The sequence below is a fragment of the Lutra lutra genome, chromosome 5 (genome assembly GCF_902655055.1).
Source record: "Lutra lutra chromosome 5, mLutLut1.2, whole genome shotgun sequence".
Classification (NCBI taxonomy): Eukaryota; Metazoa; Chordata; class Mammalia; order Carnivora; family Mustelidae; genus Lutra; species Lutra lutra.
The window spans coordinates 160,275,948-160,295,334 of NC_062282.1; positions in this window are offsets into that span (position 1 = coordinate 160,275,948).

A 19,387-nucleotide genomic window follows, 5' to 3' on the forward strand; every position below is an offset into this window, starting at 1 on the left:
GTGGGTGTGGAAGGAGAGAGGATTAGAAGGTGTATTTGAGCAAATCATGGCTAAGAACATCCTCTATTCTGGGGAGAGAAACAAACCTCCATTTCCAAGAGGCAGAGAAGCCAGTTCCCCAAATCAATAAAAAATAGATCAACATCCCAAAATATAATATTGAACCTTGCAAATCTTAGAGCCAAAGAAGCTATCCTGGATAGGAGATAGGGAGAGAAGCTAGGGAGAGGACATTCCTTACTTGAGGAGAGAGGAACATCAGAATAACAACAGACCTATCCAAAGGAACATGGCAGGCCAGAAAGGGCTGGCAAGATATATTCAAGGTATTAAAAGAGAAGAACATTTAGAATTTCCTTCAAAGCTGTCATTCAAAAGGAAAAGTGAGATAAAGAGCTTTCAGGACAGATAGAAAATGAAAGACTATGTGACTACCAAGGCAGTCCTGCAAGGAATATTAAGGGGGATACTGTACATTAAAAGAGACCTTAAGAGTAACATAGACCAGAAAATAATAGATAATCTACAGAAACAGGGACTTTATAGGGAATATATTGGCACTAAATTAATATATTTTGATGATTACTCTGAATATAAGTAGGATATGAGTATTCTAATAAAAAGAAACATATTTTTATCAGATTGGACAAAAAAGCAAGGGCCATCCATATGCTATCTGCAGGAGACTCATTTTATACCTAAAGACACCTCCAGGTGAGAGAGTGGATAACTATTTACCACACTAATGGCCCTCAAAAGAAAGCAGTGGTAGCAATCCTCATATGAGACAAATTAGACTTTAAACCAAATACGATAGTAGGAGATGTGAGGGGGGACACTATATCATACTTACAGGGTCTATCCTACAAGAAGATCTAACAGTTGTAAATATCTGTGTCCCCAACGTGGAAGCAGCCAATTATATATACCAACTAAAAATCAAAGTAAAGAAACATTGATAATAATACACTAATAGTAGGGGACTTTAATAACCCACTTGCAGTTATGGACAGAGGATCTAAGCAGAAGATCAACAAAGAAACAATGGCTTTGTATGACACACTGGACTAGATGGACTTTTCAGGTATATATACAGAACGTTCCATCCTAAATCAACACAATACTCATTCTTCTTGAGCACACATGGGGTTTTCTCCAGAATAAAGCAGATAGTGGGTTACAAATCAGGTTTCTACCCATACCAAAAGATTGAGATTATTCCTTACACATTTTCAGGCCACATTACTTTGAACCTGGAATACAACCATAAGGAAAAATTCGAAAGGAACACAAACGCTTGCGGTTTAAAGAGCATCCTACAAAGAATGAATGGGTCAACCAGGAAATTAAAGAAGAACTTAAACTATTCATGCAAGCCAATGAATACAAAAACACATCAGTTCAAAACCTATGGGATACTCCTAAAGGCAGTCCTAAGGGAGAAAAACTGCCATCCAAGCCTCTCTCAAAAAATTAGAAAAATACCTAAATGCATAACCTAACCTTACACCTAAAGCACCTGGAAAAAGAACATGAAATAAAGCCTATATCAATTAGGAGAAGACAAATAATAAATACTAGAGCAATGATCAAGGAAATGGAAACCAGAACAGCAGAACAGATCAACAACACTAGAAGTTGGGTCCTTGAAAGAATTAATAACAACAAAATACCTCTGGCAAGACTTATCCAAATTAAAAGAGAAGCAAGCAAAATTGATGAAATATAAATGAAAGGGGAGAGGTCATGACCAATACCAAGGAAATACAGAAAACTGATAGAACTTATTATGAATAAGTATGTGTCAACAAATAAGTCAATCTGGAAGAAATGAATTTATTTCTGGAAATTTATAAACAGCCAAGACTGACACAGGAAGAAATATAAATCTGAACACGCCCATGCCAAGCAAGGAAGTTGAAGCAGTAATCAAAAACCTCCCCAAAAAACAAGAATCTAGGGCCAGTTTGCTTCCCAGAGAAATTCTACAAACATTTAAAAATGAAATAATACCTATTCTACTGAAGCTGTTTCAAAAAAAAATACAAGTGGAAGGAAAATTTCCAAATGCTTTCTATGAGGCCAGCATTACCTTGATCCCTTAACCAAAGACCCCATTGAAAAGGAAAATTACAGGCCAATATCCTTGATGAACATGGAAGCCAAAATACTCACTAAGACACTAGCCAAGAGGATCCAGCAGTACATTAAAAGGATTATTCACAATGACCAGGTGGGATTTATTCTTGGGATTCAAGGCTTATTCAAAATTCACAAATCAATCAACGTGATAGAGCATATTAATAAAAGAAACACAAGAACATATGATCCGCTCCACCTTTTGCAGAAAAGGAATTTGACAAAATATAACATCCTTTCTCGTTAAAACTCTTCAAAATATAGGGATAGAGGGAATATTCCTCAATATCATAAATATATTTATAAAAAGTCCACAGTGAAGATCATTCTCAATTGGGAAAAACTGAGACCTTTTCCCTTTAGGTCAGGAACACTACAGGGATGTCCACCCTCAGCACTATTCTTCAAGATATAACAGTACTAACCTCATCCATCATACAACAAAAATAAATTAAAAGAAAAATCAAATTGACAAAGAAAAAGTTAAACTCTAGCTCTTCACAGATGACACGACACTTTATGTGGAACAACCAAAAGACCACCTCAAAATAGCTAGAACTCATACAGCTATCCAGCAATATGGCAGGATATAAAATCAATGCACAGAAATCAGTTGCATTGTTATACAATACCAATGTAACTGAAGAAAGATAAGTTAAGGAATAGACCCTGTTCATAATTGCACCAAAAAACATAACATAACTAGGAGTACACCTAACCAACGAAGTAAACAATCTGTATTCTGGAAAGTACACAACATTTATGAACAAATTGAGGCAGACACAAAGAAATGGAAAAGCATTTCATGTTTATGGATCAGAAGAATAAACATTATTAAAATATCTTTCCTGTTCACAGCAATCTAAAAATTTAATTCAATCTCTATCAAAATACTGTGTTCATTTTTCACAGAGCTAGAACATATAGCCTTAGAATTTGTATGGAAACAAAAAGATCCCAATTCACCAGGGAACGTCGAAAAAGAAAACCAAAGCTGGTGGCATCATAATGCCTGACTTCAAGCTCTATTACAGAGCTTTGATCATAGACAGCATGCTAATGGCACAAAAATAGACAGATCAATGGAACAGAATAGACTGTACAGAAATGGACCCTGAACTCTAGGGTCAATTAATCTTTGACAAAGCAGGAAAGACTATGCAAAGGAAAAAAAAAAAGACTCTTCAATAAATGGTGCTGTGATAGTTGGACAGCCACATGCAGAAGAATGAAACTGGATCATTCTCTCACACCATATACAAAGATAAACTCAAAATGGATGAATGACAAAATTTTGAATGGAATGCTTCAAAATCCTAGAAGAGAAGAAGAGAAGTAACCTCTTAAATCTTGGCTGCAGCAACTTCTTGCAAGACTCATCTCTAAAGACAAGGGAAACAAAAGCAAAAATGAACTATTGAGGCATCATCAAGATAAAAATCTTCTGCGGAGCAAAGGAAACAATCAACAAAACTGAAAGACAAACGACAGTATGGGAAAATATATTTGCAAATGACATACCAGATAAAAGGCTGGTATCCACATTCTATGAAGACCTTCTCAAAATCAACACCCAAAAAAACAAACAGTCCAGTCAAAAAATGGGCAGAAAACATGAACAAACACTACTCCAAAGAAGACATAAAAATGGCCAACAAACACATAAAAAAATGCTCCATATCACTTTCTATCAGGGAAATACAAATCAAAACCACAATGATATACTAAAATATACCAGTTAGAATGGTTAAAATTAACAGACAGGAAACAGCAAATGATGGCAAGGATTCAGAGGAAGGGGAACCCTCTTATACTCTTGGTGGGAATGCAAGCTGGTACAACCACCGTGGAAAGCAGTATGGAGTTTCCTTAGGATGCTAAAAATAGAACTACCCTCTAACCCAGCAATTACACAACAGAATATTTTCCCCAAAGATACAGATGTAGTGAAAGAAGGGACATATGCACCCCAATGTTCCTAACAACTATGTCCACAATAACCAAACTGTGAAAGGAGCCAAGATGTCCTTCAACAGATGCATGGGTAAATAGTATGTGGTTTGTATATACAATGGAATATTACTCAGCCATCAGTCAGATGAATATGTATCATTTATATCAATATGATGGAAATTATGCTAAGTGGAGGATAGTATGCTAAGTGATATAAGTCAAGCAGAGAAAGACAATTATCATATATTTTCACTAATATGTGGAATATAAAGGATAGTGCAGAGGACAATAGGGGAAGGGAGGGAAAAACTGAATGGGAAGAAATTAGAGAAGGAGACTACACAATGAGAGACTCTTGACTCAGGAAACAGAGATTTACAGATAGGGTGGTGGGTGGGGGTTGGGGTAACTTGGTGATGGACATTAAGGAGTATATGTGATGTGAGGAGCACTGGGTGTTATATGCAACAAATATATAATTGGACATTATTTCAAAGCCTATGATGTAGTATATGTTGGCTAATTGAATTTAAATTAAAAAAAAAAGACTAAAATAGGGGCAGAAGTCGTGAATGATGTTTCCCTACAGAAGATATCCAGATGGCGACCAGACACATGAAAAGATGCTCATCATCACTCATCATCAAGGGAAGGTAACTAAAAACTTCAATGTGATATCACCTCACACCTGTCAGAATGACAAAAATGAAAAACAAAAGAAACAAGAAGGGTTGGTGAGGATCATGAGATAGTGGAACCCACTTGCTCTATTGATGGAGCAAGATGGAAATGCAAATTGGTGCAGCTACTGTGGAAAACAGCATGGAAGTTCCTCAAAGTTAAAATAGAATTACCCTTCAACCCCATAATAGCTCTACTGGGATTTACCTCAAAATGCAGAAACATTAACACAGAGGTGTACATGCACCTCCCCAATATTTATAGCAACATTATTTACATAGATAAATTATGGAAACAACCCAAGTGTCCATTAATTGATGAAGAGGTAAAGAAGAGTTACAATGGGATAATAGTTGGCCATAAAAAATTAAATCTTTGGAAGGCTCAATAAGTCAGGTCATGATCTCAGTGTTCTGAGACTGAGTCCCCTGGTCAGTTCTCCAGTCAGCAGGAAACTTGCTCCCCCACCCCCGCTCCTCTCCCCATTTTCATGCTATCTGTCTCTCAAATAAATAAATTCTTTAAAACATAATGAAATTTTGCTATTTAAATGATATGGATGTAGTTGGAGAATAATATTTAGTGAAATAAGACAGTCAGATAAAGATAAATACAATACTGTTTCTCTCATATATGGAATTTAAGAAACAAAACAAATGAGAAAAGGGAGAGATAACCAAGAAACAGACTCTTAACTATAGAGAAAATGCTGATGGTTGCCAGAGGCGATGTCGGTGGCGGGATAGTGAAATAAGTGAAATGGCTTAAGAAGTGCACTTGTAATGAGCACAGGATGAAGTATGGAACTATTGAATCAGTAGATTGTAAACCTGAAACTAATTGAGGACTGTATGTTAGTTATACTGGAATTTTTTAAAAAAATAGTATGTTACTAGCATACGATATAACCACAGACCAATGGAACAGGATAGAGATCCCAGATACACAGCAATGCCTATATGGTTAATTTATCTATGAAAAATAAGTGAGACTATACAATTAGGAAAAGGCAGTCTCTTCAGTAAATGGTGCTGGCAAAACTAGACAGCAATGAGCAAAGGAATGAAATTGGGCCACTTTCTCACACCACACACACACATACACACACAACAAAATAGATTAAAGACCTAAATATGAAACCTGAAACCATAAAACATACACAAGTATTTCTTGCACCAGCATTAGCATCATATTTACAAGCATGTTTCCTCACTCAAGGGAAAGAAAAAAAAATAATAAACTACCGGGATTACATTAAAAAAAAAAAAAAAAAGCTTTTGCATAGTGGATGAAACGAAAATTTACACAGCACAAGAAAACCAGAACACAAACTAGTTAATGAGAGAAAATATTTGTAAATAATATATCTTTTAAGTTCCTATCTGAAATATATAATTAACTTACACAGCTCAACACCATAAAAAACAAAGAATCCAATGAAATTATGGGCATTAAATCTGAGTAGACATTTTCCAACAGATATGCAGGTAACCAATATGCACGACTAGGTGCTCAACATCACTTATTGTCAGGAAGGTTTAAATCGAAATAAAATGAGATTATCACCTCACACTAAGTGCTGGCGAGGATATAGGGGATAAAAGAAAACTTGTGCATGGCTGGTAAATTGTGTACCCATTGTGTACCATTGCACTGTAGTGCAACATGATGGAGTTTCCTCAAGAATTTAAAAATACAAATACAATGTTATGCAGTAATTCCATTACTGTATAATTACCCAAGGAGAATGAAAGCACCCATTCAGAAAGTTAGGGTCTCTCTTTTTTTTTTTTAAATTTCTTTTTAATCATTTTTAAAATTTATTTCAGCATATTTTCAGTATTCATTGTTTTTGTACCACACCCAGTGCTCCATGCAATCCGTGCCCTCTCTAATACCCACCACCTGGTTCCCCCAACCTCCCACTCCCCCCACCTCTTCAAACCTTTCAGATTGTTTTTCAGAGTCCATAGTCTCTCATGGTTCACCTCCCCTTCCAATTTCCCCCAACTCCCTTCTCCTAACTCCCCATGTCCTCCATGTTATTTGTTATGCTCCACAAATAAGTGAAACCATATGATAATTGACTCTCTCTGCTTGACTTATTTCACTCAGCATAATCTCTTCTAGTTCTGTCCATGTTGCTACAAAAGTTGGGTATTCTTCCTTTCTGGTGGAGGCATAATACTCCATAGTGTATATGGACCACATCTTCCTTATCCATTTGGTTAGGGTCTCTTTTATATTTATCACGGAATTGTTTACAATAGACAAGACATGGAAGCAACCCAAGTGTCCATGAAAGAATGTATATCACATAAAAAAACCCTGAGATCTTGTCTTTTGCAAAAACATGGATAAACGTAGAAGGTATTATGTTTACTTATATAAGTCAGACACAGACAAATGTCATGTATTCATTATATCTGGAGTCTAGAAAACAAAGCATGAACAAACAAGAAAACAGAAACAGACTCATAAATACAGGGAACAAACCAGTAATTGTCAGAGGAAAAACAATGAGGAGATATGCAAAATAAATAAAGAAGCTTAAGAGATACAAACTTCCAGTTGTAAAATATATAAGTTAAAGAGACAAAAAGTAGAGCACATTGAATGTGCATTATAATACTGTAAAATATTTTAATTATTATAATTATTATTTTTATTTTATATATAACAACATCCATATGTTATAATAATAACATTATTATGTTGAGCATTGAGTAACATGTAGAATTGTTGAATCACTATGTCATATATCTGAAACTAATATAGCATTGCATGCTAACTATAATACAATAATAACAAATAAAAATAGATAAAATTAAGTTTACATTACAAAACCAAATATACAGCACAGAAAAGGAAGTCAAATAACTGGTGTTGTGAAAAACTGGAAAGCTACAAACAAAATGATAAAACTGGACTACTATTTTACATTACATAGAAAAATAAATTCAAAATGGATTAAAAATTTGAATGTAAACACTAAAATTATAAATGTTCCATGGAAAACATAGGGTGTAAGCTCTTTGACATCAGTCTTAACATTATTTTTATACCAATCACCTCAGGCAATGGCAGCAAAAGCTAAAACAAACAAGTGGCATTGCATCAAACTAAGCTTTTGTGTAATAAAATAAACCACCAACAGTGGAATTCTACCAAACATTTAAAGAAAGATTAATAAATTTTCTTCTGAAGTTGTTTCAAAAAATAGAAATGGAAAGAAAACTTCTAATCTGGTCCAATAAGGCTAGCATTGCTTTCAACCAAAAACAAATAAAGATCCCACCAAAAAGGAGAATTACAGACTAATTATCTTTGATGAACATGAATGCAAAAATCCTCACTTAGATATTAGCTAATAGGATCCAAACATTAAAAAGATTATTCACAACAAAGTGGGCTTTATTCCTGAGCTGCAAGGATGGCTCAACAACTGCAAGTTAATTAGTGTGATGCACCACATTAACAAAAGAAAGGACAAGAACCATATTATCCCCTCAATAGTTGCAGAAAAAAATTTTGACAAAATACAGGATATTTTCTTGATTAAAACTTTCTATAGCATAAGGAGAGAGGGAACATACCTCAACAACATAAAAGACATTTATGAAAAACCCACCAAGAATATTCTCAATGAGGAAAGACTAAGAGCTTTCCCCCTAAGGCCAGGAACACAACAGGGATGGCCACTCTCACCACTCTTGTTCAACATAGAACTAGAGCTCTTAGCATAAGCAGTCGGGCAACAAAAAGAAAAATATACACTCACATCAGCAAAGAAGTAGACAAATTTCACTTTTCAAAAATGATATGATACTCTATTTTGGAAACCCAAAAGACTCCAAGCAAAAATTGCTAGAACTCAAACAAGAATTCAGCAAAGTGGCAGGATACAAAATGTACAAAATTCAGTTGCATTTCTGTACAAAATAAACCACCAATAGAATGAAAAGTCACCCAACCAAAAAAAAAGGAAACATTCTTTTTAAATTTTATAATTATATATATATAATTATATATATAATATATATTATATATATAATATATATGTTAATATAATATATATATTTAAATTAACTTACACATCTGATAAGGGGTTAATATTCAAATGTTAAGAATTTATACAACTACATTTAAAAAGCAACAACTTGATCAAATCATGGGCAGAGGTCTTGAATACAAGTTTTACCAAGAAGAGATAGAAATGGCCCATAGACACCATTAGAAGGTGCTCAATACTAATTATCATCACAATGCTAATAAAACTACAATTAGATATCTCCTCACACTTGTAAAATTGGCTATTATCAAAAAGGCAAAAATAGGACTTGTTGGGAAGTATGTGGACAAAAGGGAACCCTTATACACTCTTCGTGGGATTGCAAATTGGTTTAACTACTATGAAAGCAATATGGAGGCTCCTCCAAAAAATTAAATTAGAACTATTGTACAACCCAGCAATTTCACCTCTGGATATTTATCATGAGAAAATAAAAACACCAATTCAAGAGGATATATGTACTCATATGTTTGTTGAAGCATTATTTATGATATCCGAAATAGGAAAAAAAGTATCCATTGATAAAAGAATGGATAAAGAATATATACATACTCAGTCATTAAAAAAAAGATATTTCCATTTGTTCCAGCATACGTGGTTTTAGTGGTATTTTACTAAGTGAAATAAGTAGACAAAGGAAGACAAACATTATATGATTTCACTTACACATAAAATCTAAAAAAAAAAAAGAGAGAGAGAGAGGAAAATAAACCACACAAAACAGAAACACAATCATAGATAAGTTACATGAACTGTCAGTTTCCAGTGTGGGGGGAATGGTAAGGGTGCATGAAATGGGTAAAGTATATTAAAAGGACAAATTTCCAGTTTTAACACAGATAAGTTATGGATGTTCCAATGTACAGCATAAGATATATAGTCAATTATATTGTATTAACTTTGTGTGGTAAGAAATGATAACTAGATTTATTGTGGAGATTATTTTGTAAAATAACAAACAAAATATTGAAGCTCTATGATGTTTTGTATTGCATGCCAATTATATTTCAACCAGAACAATTTTACAAGTAAAAAAAAATCTGTAAATGATAGCAAAACTTATGATTATATTGGTTTAACCATTAAATCTAGTCACTTAATGGGGCATTCCTCACCTTAATCATTACATCTTTTTCCCCCTAAATATAGATCATGATAAAGATACTTTATATCATATCCAAAAGGGGGAAATATGACTATCATGTAATCATGTTTGAGGATATTGAATCATAGCTAGATACTCGTTTTAGATTCCATCTTTTCAAAATTTGTCTTGTTCAATTGAAGGTGACAATTCTCTCTCTCTCTACATTTATTTATTTTTTGAATTAACATCAGCATAAGAAATAATTAAGCAGGGGCGCCTGGGTGGCTCAGTGGGTTAAGCCGCTGCCTTCGGCTCAGGTCATGATCTCAGGGTCCTAGAATTGAGCCCCGCATCGGGCCCTCTGCTCAGCAGGGAGCCTGCTTCCTCCTCTCTCTCTACCTGCCTCTCTGCCTTCTTGTGATCTCTCTCTGTCAAGTAAATAAATAAAATCTTTAAAAAAAAAGAAATAATTAAGCAAAATATGTCTAAGATAGTAGAAGTATGATATATATAAATATATATTTATATTCAAATTGTTGGGAATTTTTTTTAACTCCAAATTGCCATATGAGAAATAAGAGTTAATAGACTTACCACACTTAAAAAATAGAGATCCATAAGGACTGGCAACAGAGAAATGCTCATTATGATAGAGGTGTTATCTTTTCAAAGAAGCCCTCCTTGACTTCACTCTTAGACTTAATACTTGAACTATATTTGAATTTTCATTGTACTATACACATACGTTATCATATCTTACTGATAATGTGTGTCTAATAATGATTTACTGTTCTTGAACTCCTTGGTAAGAGTTCATTTTACTTTGTATTCCATCAGTTTAATCCAGGATTTGGAAATTGATATGTATTTTATTAATTTTAAATAAATAAGTAAATTCATTAAATGTTATAGAGATAGATATTGATATTGATATAGGTCAATATATATCGATATATATATATATATATCGAGATATATCTAGATCTCGATATATATCGATCTATATCGATATCGATATCTATCTCTATAACATTTAATGAATTTACTTATCCAGATATAGATATATAGATCTAGATCTATATGTAGATCTAGATAGATCTATATCAATATCAATATCTATCTATCTATGTATATGTTTACTGTTTATGTTTGTTTGTTTATTCTTCTACTACTGAAAGAGACTTTTTATAATTAAATCTCCTCTGCTCCAGGAGATGTAGACCTTGATATACTGGTGCTTTAACAAATTTGAATAATTCTGTTTTTACTGTGATTATCTCATGTATAAATCTTGAGGTATTGTGTACATGGATGCATATTTTCTGACTGTACTGTTATTTCCTTAAAGTGAAAACTTGATTCCATTCATTACTATTTCTTACCAAATACAGTGTCTGACGATGCCAAATAAATGTACATTGAATAAAAGCATAGAGAAAGATTATAGAGGTATATTTTCTTTCTTACATTTTTATTTTCCTCAACTCTTTCTATTCAGATTAAATTTTCCTATGTGGGTCCAATAAAGATACAGAGGTAGGTGGCATAGTTTTCCCATTGTATCTAAGAGGTAATCTGTGGCAGCCTTGCATATTCAAGCTATTGGCAAGGGTGAGTACATTCTCCTGGAAGCCCACAAAGAAGAGATTGGCAGACTAATAGAGATATGGGAATACAAAATAAAATTGTATACTTATGAGAATATGTAAAGTATTATACACCAAAGTGTTTTTGAAATATTTATTTTCTAATGAGTGTACAAGGTGAAAATTCAATAAAAATGTGTCAATATTTTACTCATACAGACCCTCATAGCATGACCTCTTGTCAAGCAAACGACACATGACTCTCAGAATATACAAATAATTTTTTGGGGGGGGCAGGCATAAAACAAATGCAATTAAATCACCTTTGTTTATTTTATACTTACATTATTCAAAAATCTATGCTGAATTCACTTGGAATAAGACACAGTATTTCTCCTGATGATAGCTTTATATTTATATTTTTAAAATAAATGTATATTGAAGATATTGAAGACAATTTAATTATTTATTTATTAAGATTTTATTTATTTGACACCAAGAGACACAGCGAGAGAGAGAACACAAGCAGGGGGAGTGAGAGAGGGATGGCGTTTTCAGCACAATCATCTCCAGACCCACTCGAAGATATGCACTACTTTCTGTTTAGGAAAAACATATTATATTGACTGAGGATATCCCCTTCCTGGCATCAAAATCCACCTGATCCACCAGTGACATGAAATAATCTATATGAATTTTTAGTTATTAAAGTAAATTTGCAAACTTGCCTCATGGTAAGAAAAAAGAAAAAGAAAAAAAAAATATGGCTTCTTCTGCTTTCCAGGCAGTATAGAAGCATTCATAAATCTAAAGTTTTTAACTACTTCTATATCTATTTGTATATACCATAAATAAATCTGTGGTATTCACTGAGGAAAATGAAACACCCACCTGTATGGAATCCTGAAATACTTGAATGTTTCTCTTAAAGAATTCTTTTGTTATAATCAATAGTATAATGCTAACTGTTAGTGGTCTGTATGATGCACCATGACCCTGAAGTTTGGATTATCAGAAAGGCTAATGGAAACTTGTTGACCATAGTATTTTCAGGTTTGGGGATTAATAATTTTAAGTTTTGTGATCTTTATTAATAATATTCACTCATGTTCTAAGAACTAGAGATGTAGCAGTAAATAAGATTGACAGAGTTTCCTGCTCCCATATTATCTCTATATCCCCATGGGAGAGAAAGGAAATACAAATACATACTGCATGGATGGTGGTAAGTACTCTGGAGAAAAACAACACAAGGAAGGGAATGGGGAATGGGATTAAGGGTCTGGGGAGGATTATATTAAGGGCATATCACTCTTTCAAACATTATTTGAGAGCAACACACTGAGGACACATTTCACTTTCCTGAAAGTCTTAGGTGACACTCTTGGGAAGTCCAAAATAGTCAATATAAATGCTAACCCTGTGGGGCACCTGGGGGACTCAGTGGGTTAAAGCCTCTGTTTTCTGCTCAGGTCATGATCTCAGGGTCCTGGGATCGAACCCCATATAGTGCTCTCTGCTAGGCAGGGAGCCTGCTTCCCCCTCTCTCTGCCTGCATCTCTGCCTACTTGTGATCTCTGTCTGTCAAATAAATAAATAAAATCTTTAAAAAAATAAATAAATGCTGACCCTGCATCTCTACCTGATTTTGTATGTATTTATATGTTTGTGTTTTGAATATAATTAATAGTATTTTATGCAGGGATCATTCATGTCTTATCCTAATAGTCTAGCACAATGACTGCCACATTATCTATATGCAATAAAATGTTTCCTGAAAGAAAAAAAAAAAATAAATGAATACATCTATTAGTCATTGCTAAGAGCAGACACCAAATGCTTCTAAAGGAATTTCATGGAACTGGCCTAAATTCTACTAGCAAAATCTTCCAAGGAAGTATAATTACTGGAGTGATAATATCATATTTCCAGTTTAGAATATTTTAATGAATTAATACATAATAAAATTTTGATAATTAAGAAATTATGGATGACAGGGTGCCTGGCTGCCTTAGTCCATAGAGGCTGCAACTCTTGATCTTCAGGTTGTAAGTTCAAGCCCCCATGTTTGGGGAGAGATTACTTAAAACTAAATAAAAGAAATTATGAAAGACATCAACTAAGCCAATAATAATAAGGGTGAAATAAATTGAAACAATTCTTGAAATTGTTAAAACGTTATTTAAGAATAATTGGATGTGGGGGGACATAAAACAAAATGACTTATAAATGATGAGGTGTCATGCATCTCAAAGATTCAGGAAATTATCCTGTACATAAGCTTTAGATACAGGCCTTTCTTTAAAAAAATATTCAGCCACCAGAAAGGTTGAATACCCATCTTTTCATCAACTTGGATGGGACTGGAGGAGATTATGTTAAGTGAAATAAGTCAAACAGAGAAAGTCAATTATCACATGGTTTCACTTATTTGTGGAATGTAAGGAATAGCGTGTGGGACATTAAGAGAAGGGAAAAATGAAAGGTGAGAAATTGGAGAGGGAGACAAATCATGAGACACTATGGACTCCAGGAAAGAAATAGAGAGTTTTAGAAGGGAAGAGGGGTTGGAGCAATGGTTGAGCCTGGTGATTGGTATTAAGGAGGGCATGGACTGCATGGAGCACTGGGTGTTATATGCAAACAACAAATCATGGAACACTACATCAAAAACTAGTGATGTACCATATGGTGACTAACATATAACATGGAAATATATATATATATATGTATATCTATATACATATACATATATATACACACACATACATATACTATACATATTTATATATATACAATTTTTATTATATATATGTATAATAAAAGTTGTATAAAGATTTTTTTTTCTTGTCAAAGAGTTTACTTACCACCAAACCTAATTTAAAAGGTTGTGATACATGGACTCCAGGTAAAGGTACATGGACTTAATTAACTTTGGTAAAGAGATTAAAGTTTTTTATAGTAATTTTAAATGATTTTATTGATCATATAATAAGTGTCAGTCAAATAGATACATTTTTAAAAATAGATTATCTTAAAATACAGTATATTGCGATATAATTGACATCAGAAAATACTGTAGATCTTTAATATACAAAGCTTATGGATTGAAGACACCTGTGAAACAATTATCACAGTAAAATTCATTGATTATCCATCATATCCCAAAATTTCCAATATCTTATTTTTTTAATTTAAATTCAATTAGCCAACATATATAATATAATTAGATCAGAAGTGGGGTTCAGTAATTCAATAGTTGCATATAACACCCAGTGTTCATCACATCACATGACCTCCTTAATGCCCATCACACTGTTTCCCTGTCTCCCCACCCACCTCCCCTCCAGAAATCCTCAGGTTCTTTCCCACACTCATAGCTTGTCTCCCTTTCTTATTTATTTCTATTCAATTTTTCCCTTCCTTCCCCAATGATAGTCTGCACCGTTTCTTATATTCCTAATATGAGTTAAACCATATAATTGTCTTTTTTTGGGGACTGACTTATTTCAGTTAGCAGAGTACCCTCGAGTTCCATCCATGTTGATGTAAAGGGTAAGTATTCATCATTTCTGATGCCTGAGTAATATTCTATTTTGTATATGAACCACATCTTCTTTATCCATTCTTCTGTAAAAGGACATCTCAGCTCCTTCTACAAGTTGGCTACTGTGGACATTGCTGCTATGAACACTAAGGTGCAGGTACCTCTTAGTTTCGCTACATCTGTATCTTCGGCATAAATACCTAGTAATGCAATTGCTGGGTCATAGGGTAGCTTTATTTTCAACTTCTTGAAGAACCTTCATATTGTTTTCCAGTCTGGCTGTACCAGCTCGCATTCCCAACAACAGTGTAAGAGGGCCCCTGTTCTTCCACATCCTTGCCAATATTTGTTGTTTCTTGACTTGTTAATTGTAGTCATTCTGTCTGGTGTGAAGTGTGTATTTCTTTTTTCTTTTTTTTTTTGTAGTGTAAAAGACTTAAAATACAAATGACACAGATTAACTTATTTTTTCATTTTTATAGATAAATAAATGAAAGGTTATATCAAAAATTCTGATTAATAAATAATTAACAGGGTCAAATACATAATAAAGTTTTTCTTTGAAATTCCACAGTAAAGTCAAAGTATCAAACAGACATAAGATCAAGAAGGGGATCCTCAAGGCAGTGTCCTTGGACATTTTACATTAAAGTGTATACTTCAGGAATTACATAATATTCAACATCAATGACAAGTATATAGAACAAGAAATGTGTATAGCAATGTTTATAGGAGCAATGTCCACAATAGCCAAACTATGAAAACAGCCCAGATGCCCACTGTCAGATTAATGTATAAAGAAGATGTGGTATTTTTATACAATGGATTATTACTCAGCCATCAAAAATGAAATTGTACCATTTGCAAGGTTTGGAAGAAACTAGAGGGCATTATGCTAAGTGAAATACGTCAGTCAAAGAAGACAATTATCATATGGTTTCACTCATATGTGGAATTTAAGAAATAAGACAGAAGATCATATGGGAAGTGAGTGAAGAATAAAATAAGACAAAATCAGAGAAGACAAACCATTAGGGACTCCTAACCATACGAAATAAACTGAGGATTGCTGGAGGGGAGGAGGCTGGGGAATGAGATAACTGGGTGATGGGCATTATGGAGGGCATCTGATGGATTGAGCACTTGGTAATATATGCAACTGCTGAACTACTAAACTCTGCCTCTGAAACTAGTAATACATTATATATTAATTAATTGAATTTAAATAAAAGAAAAAGAATTCTGAAAAAATTCCCTAATCCCTAAATTTAAAAGGGAGTCTGTCCAATCAAATTGTGTTTCTAATAAACTAAGTTCTCAATGTTTTATCAACATGCTCTTTGACAAATTTGACTGTTATTAGGATAATAGAATTACCTAATTCACATATTTGAAGTTCTGCCTGTTTGTGCAATGAGTCATATACTGCCTCTAACCTTAGAATCACTCCAATGTCCCCTCTTTTTTTTTCTGAAATAGTTTTCTTACAGTGCTTTGAGATATTTTTCTTATTTTCTTTGTTTCACAGTTACATTCACTTTTTGATCTCTAATTTCTCAAAGGATTCCTACTTGCATTAGATGTCTCTTCTTTTGGGTGATATTAACCGGATGCATCATAATTAATCTAGGAAGTGATACCCAGGTGACAGAAATCTAAGAACTACAAACGATTCTCAGTTATCTTATTAGCTTAACGAGGCCCATGATTATCATTCAGATACATAATTTTCAAAATGTTGTATTTGGCTAATAGGTCCTACCTCATTATTTCAATTAATGGCTTCTCTTTAAAGTTCTTTTAATTTTTTTAATCAAATTATTGAGTAGTGTTTTAATGACGCCCAAGAGTGTGTGTGGGGGTGGGGTGGGGTAAATGCTCTAAACTCAAGTTGCCTATGTGATTCCAGGACTAGAATAACACAGCCATGACAGAATATTCCTCAGTGTCCCATAAGAAGAAAATATGTATTAGTGGCTCAATTGGATTTATTAAAAAGAATGAAACACTTCTACCTGTTTCAACTAAATTTCCATTGGGACATATTGTATCCCAGTATACTGAATGAGGCCATCTTAAAAGTTCATGTTCTTCATGAAGCAACTGTTGTTATCAGTCACTGCAAGGTGCATCTAAAGAAAGGGCCTTTTTAAATGAGTGCAGTATTTTCAGACTAGGGGGAACCTCACCACACAATTTCAGCTAAAGTAGCGCCATGAAGTAATTTCTATGTGAGGTAGAGGTTAGCTCTAGTAAAAATGAAAAAAAAAATGTAACCTTCAACGATAGTTGTGCAGTTTTGCAGGCATCAAAATTAGCACAAACACTTTCATGAATCTTAGCTTCAAGTTTAAAGTATTATTTAACTGTTAAAACTTTCATTGTACTAAATAAATCAGTAAATATGAATTCAAAATTGTCTGGCTTTCATTGGTAACTATTATGCCTGCCTTTTGAGGAAATCCAATAACTTGAACCAAATTCAATTCCAATTACTGCATAAGAAAAATATGTTTTACTGCATAAAAAATATATTTTAAAATATTTTATTTATTTATTTGACTGACAGAGATCGCAAGTAGGCAGAGAAGCAGGCAGAGAGAGGCAGGGGGGAGCAGACTCCTTGCTGAGCAGAGAGCCGACTCGGAGCTGGATCCCAGGACCCTGGGATCATGACCTGAGCTGAAGGCAGAGGCTCAACCCATGGAGCCACCCATGCGCCCCTCCTTTTAACATGTTTGATATGCAAGTCCCCCTTGCAGTTTTTCAACCTCTAACGAACAAAATAATTCACTACTGCTACTTTTATCTACAATATCCAATTATCATCTTTCCACCTCATTTGTGCATTAATCAAAAGCATTTTCAATCTTCACCTTTCACTTCAGTCTTGCTCACTTATTTGAGGAGTTGGGATTTACTGGGAATAACATCTCTACTCAACTAGTAGGGACCAGTGTTAGTAATCCAGGTTTTAAAAAACAGCAAAATTCTCACACTACCTTGTAAATAGCACTTTAAGTGATACCTAAAATCCCTGTCTTCTGACTATGACCTAATTGCTTAGAGTTTCTGCTACCCTGCTCCATGCTCCTCAATGTCTATTCTGATTGTCAGGGTCTGTACCACTCATTCTTCCAGAAGTCCTGTCTCCAAGCTATACCACTGGCTCTCCAAAGATGAAGGAGGTTTTAATGGGTAGACATTACAGTGCCATCTACTTTTCCATCTCCCCTGTGTGCTTACCTGTTCATCAAACCATCAGCCAGAGATCACAGCTCCTGAATGCTAGGGAACATCCTTGGAGGTCCCCTGTCTGGGGATGTACCCAGGTCTGGAACCAAAGTGAGTTTATGGCTATCTCACAGCTGAGTAAACAGGAAAGCTGACAAATATCTCATGCTTAATAGTGGAAAAGAAGTGGCTAGAGGGGTTCACCTATAATTCCCTAGATTAAGCCTTATGCAGTTACTTATCGGAACTGCAGCCTTCAAAGAACTTGGATTCAGAGAGGCAGAGTAAGGAAATTAAAGCAGACAAGCATGTGTCATTCGGGATCCTATAGGAAGGCAATGATCAGTTTTTGTGGGCTCTGTTGGCACAGTGCCACTCCTGGCCACAAACCAGTCTGTTTCAGGTAAAAATTGCCCATAACCATGACTTGGGACAGGGAATGCAGGTTCTTCTTACACTGACTGTATAGGATTTTGCCTCTACTTAATGGTGGGAGCATATTAAAAGTCAACAATAACGGATTACCATGGGCAAAATGATTAATTGCATCAATTAAAAATGAGAACTAACAAAACTACAGCACTTGATTAGTGCCACACACCTTTCTCTTTCTTTCCCTTTCTTTCTTTCTTTCTTTCTTTCTTTCTTTCTTTCTTTCTTTCTTTCTTTCTTTTTTTCTTTCACTTTCTTTCTTTCTGGGAAAGAGAGAGTGTGAGAAGGGGTTCAGGGTTGAGGTTGAGGGAGAAGGAGACAGATAGAATCTTAAGCAGGCTCCATATTGAAATTGGAGCCCAACATGGGGCTCTGTCTCATGACCCTGAGGTCATGACCTGAGCTAAAATCAGGAGTCAGACACTTAGCCAACTAAACAGCTCAGGAGCGCCTATGTCACACACATTTCTAATCTAAATTTAACTATTAGAATATTAAATGCTATGTCACTATCCTCATTTTATGGAAGAGAAGTTGGAGGTACATATAGATTATTTATACTTTATGTGTACAACTTGAAATTAAACTGAGGCTGCCTGAACACGCCTCATACTTAAACGATTGCTTGCAACATCTGAAAAATCATCCTTGACCTA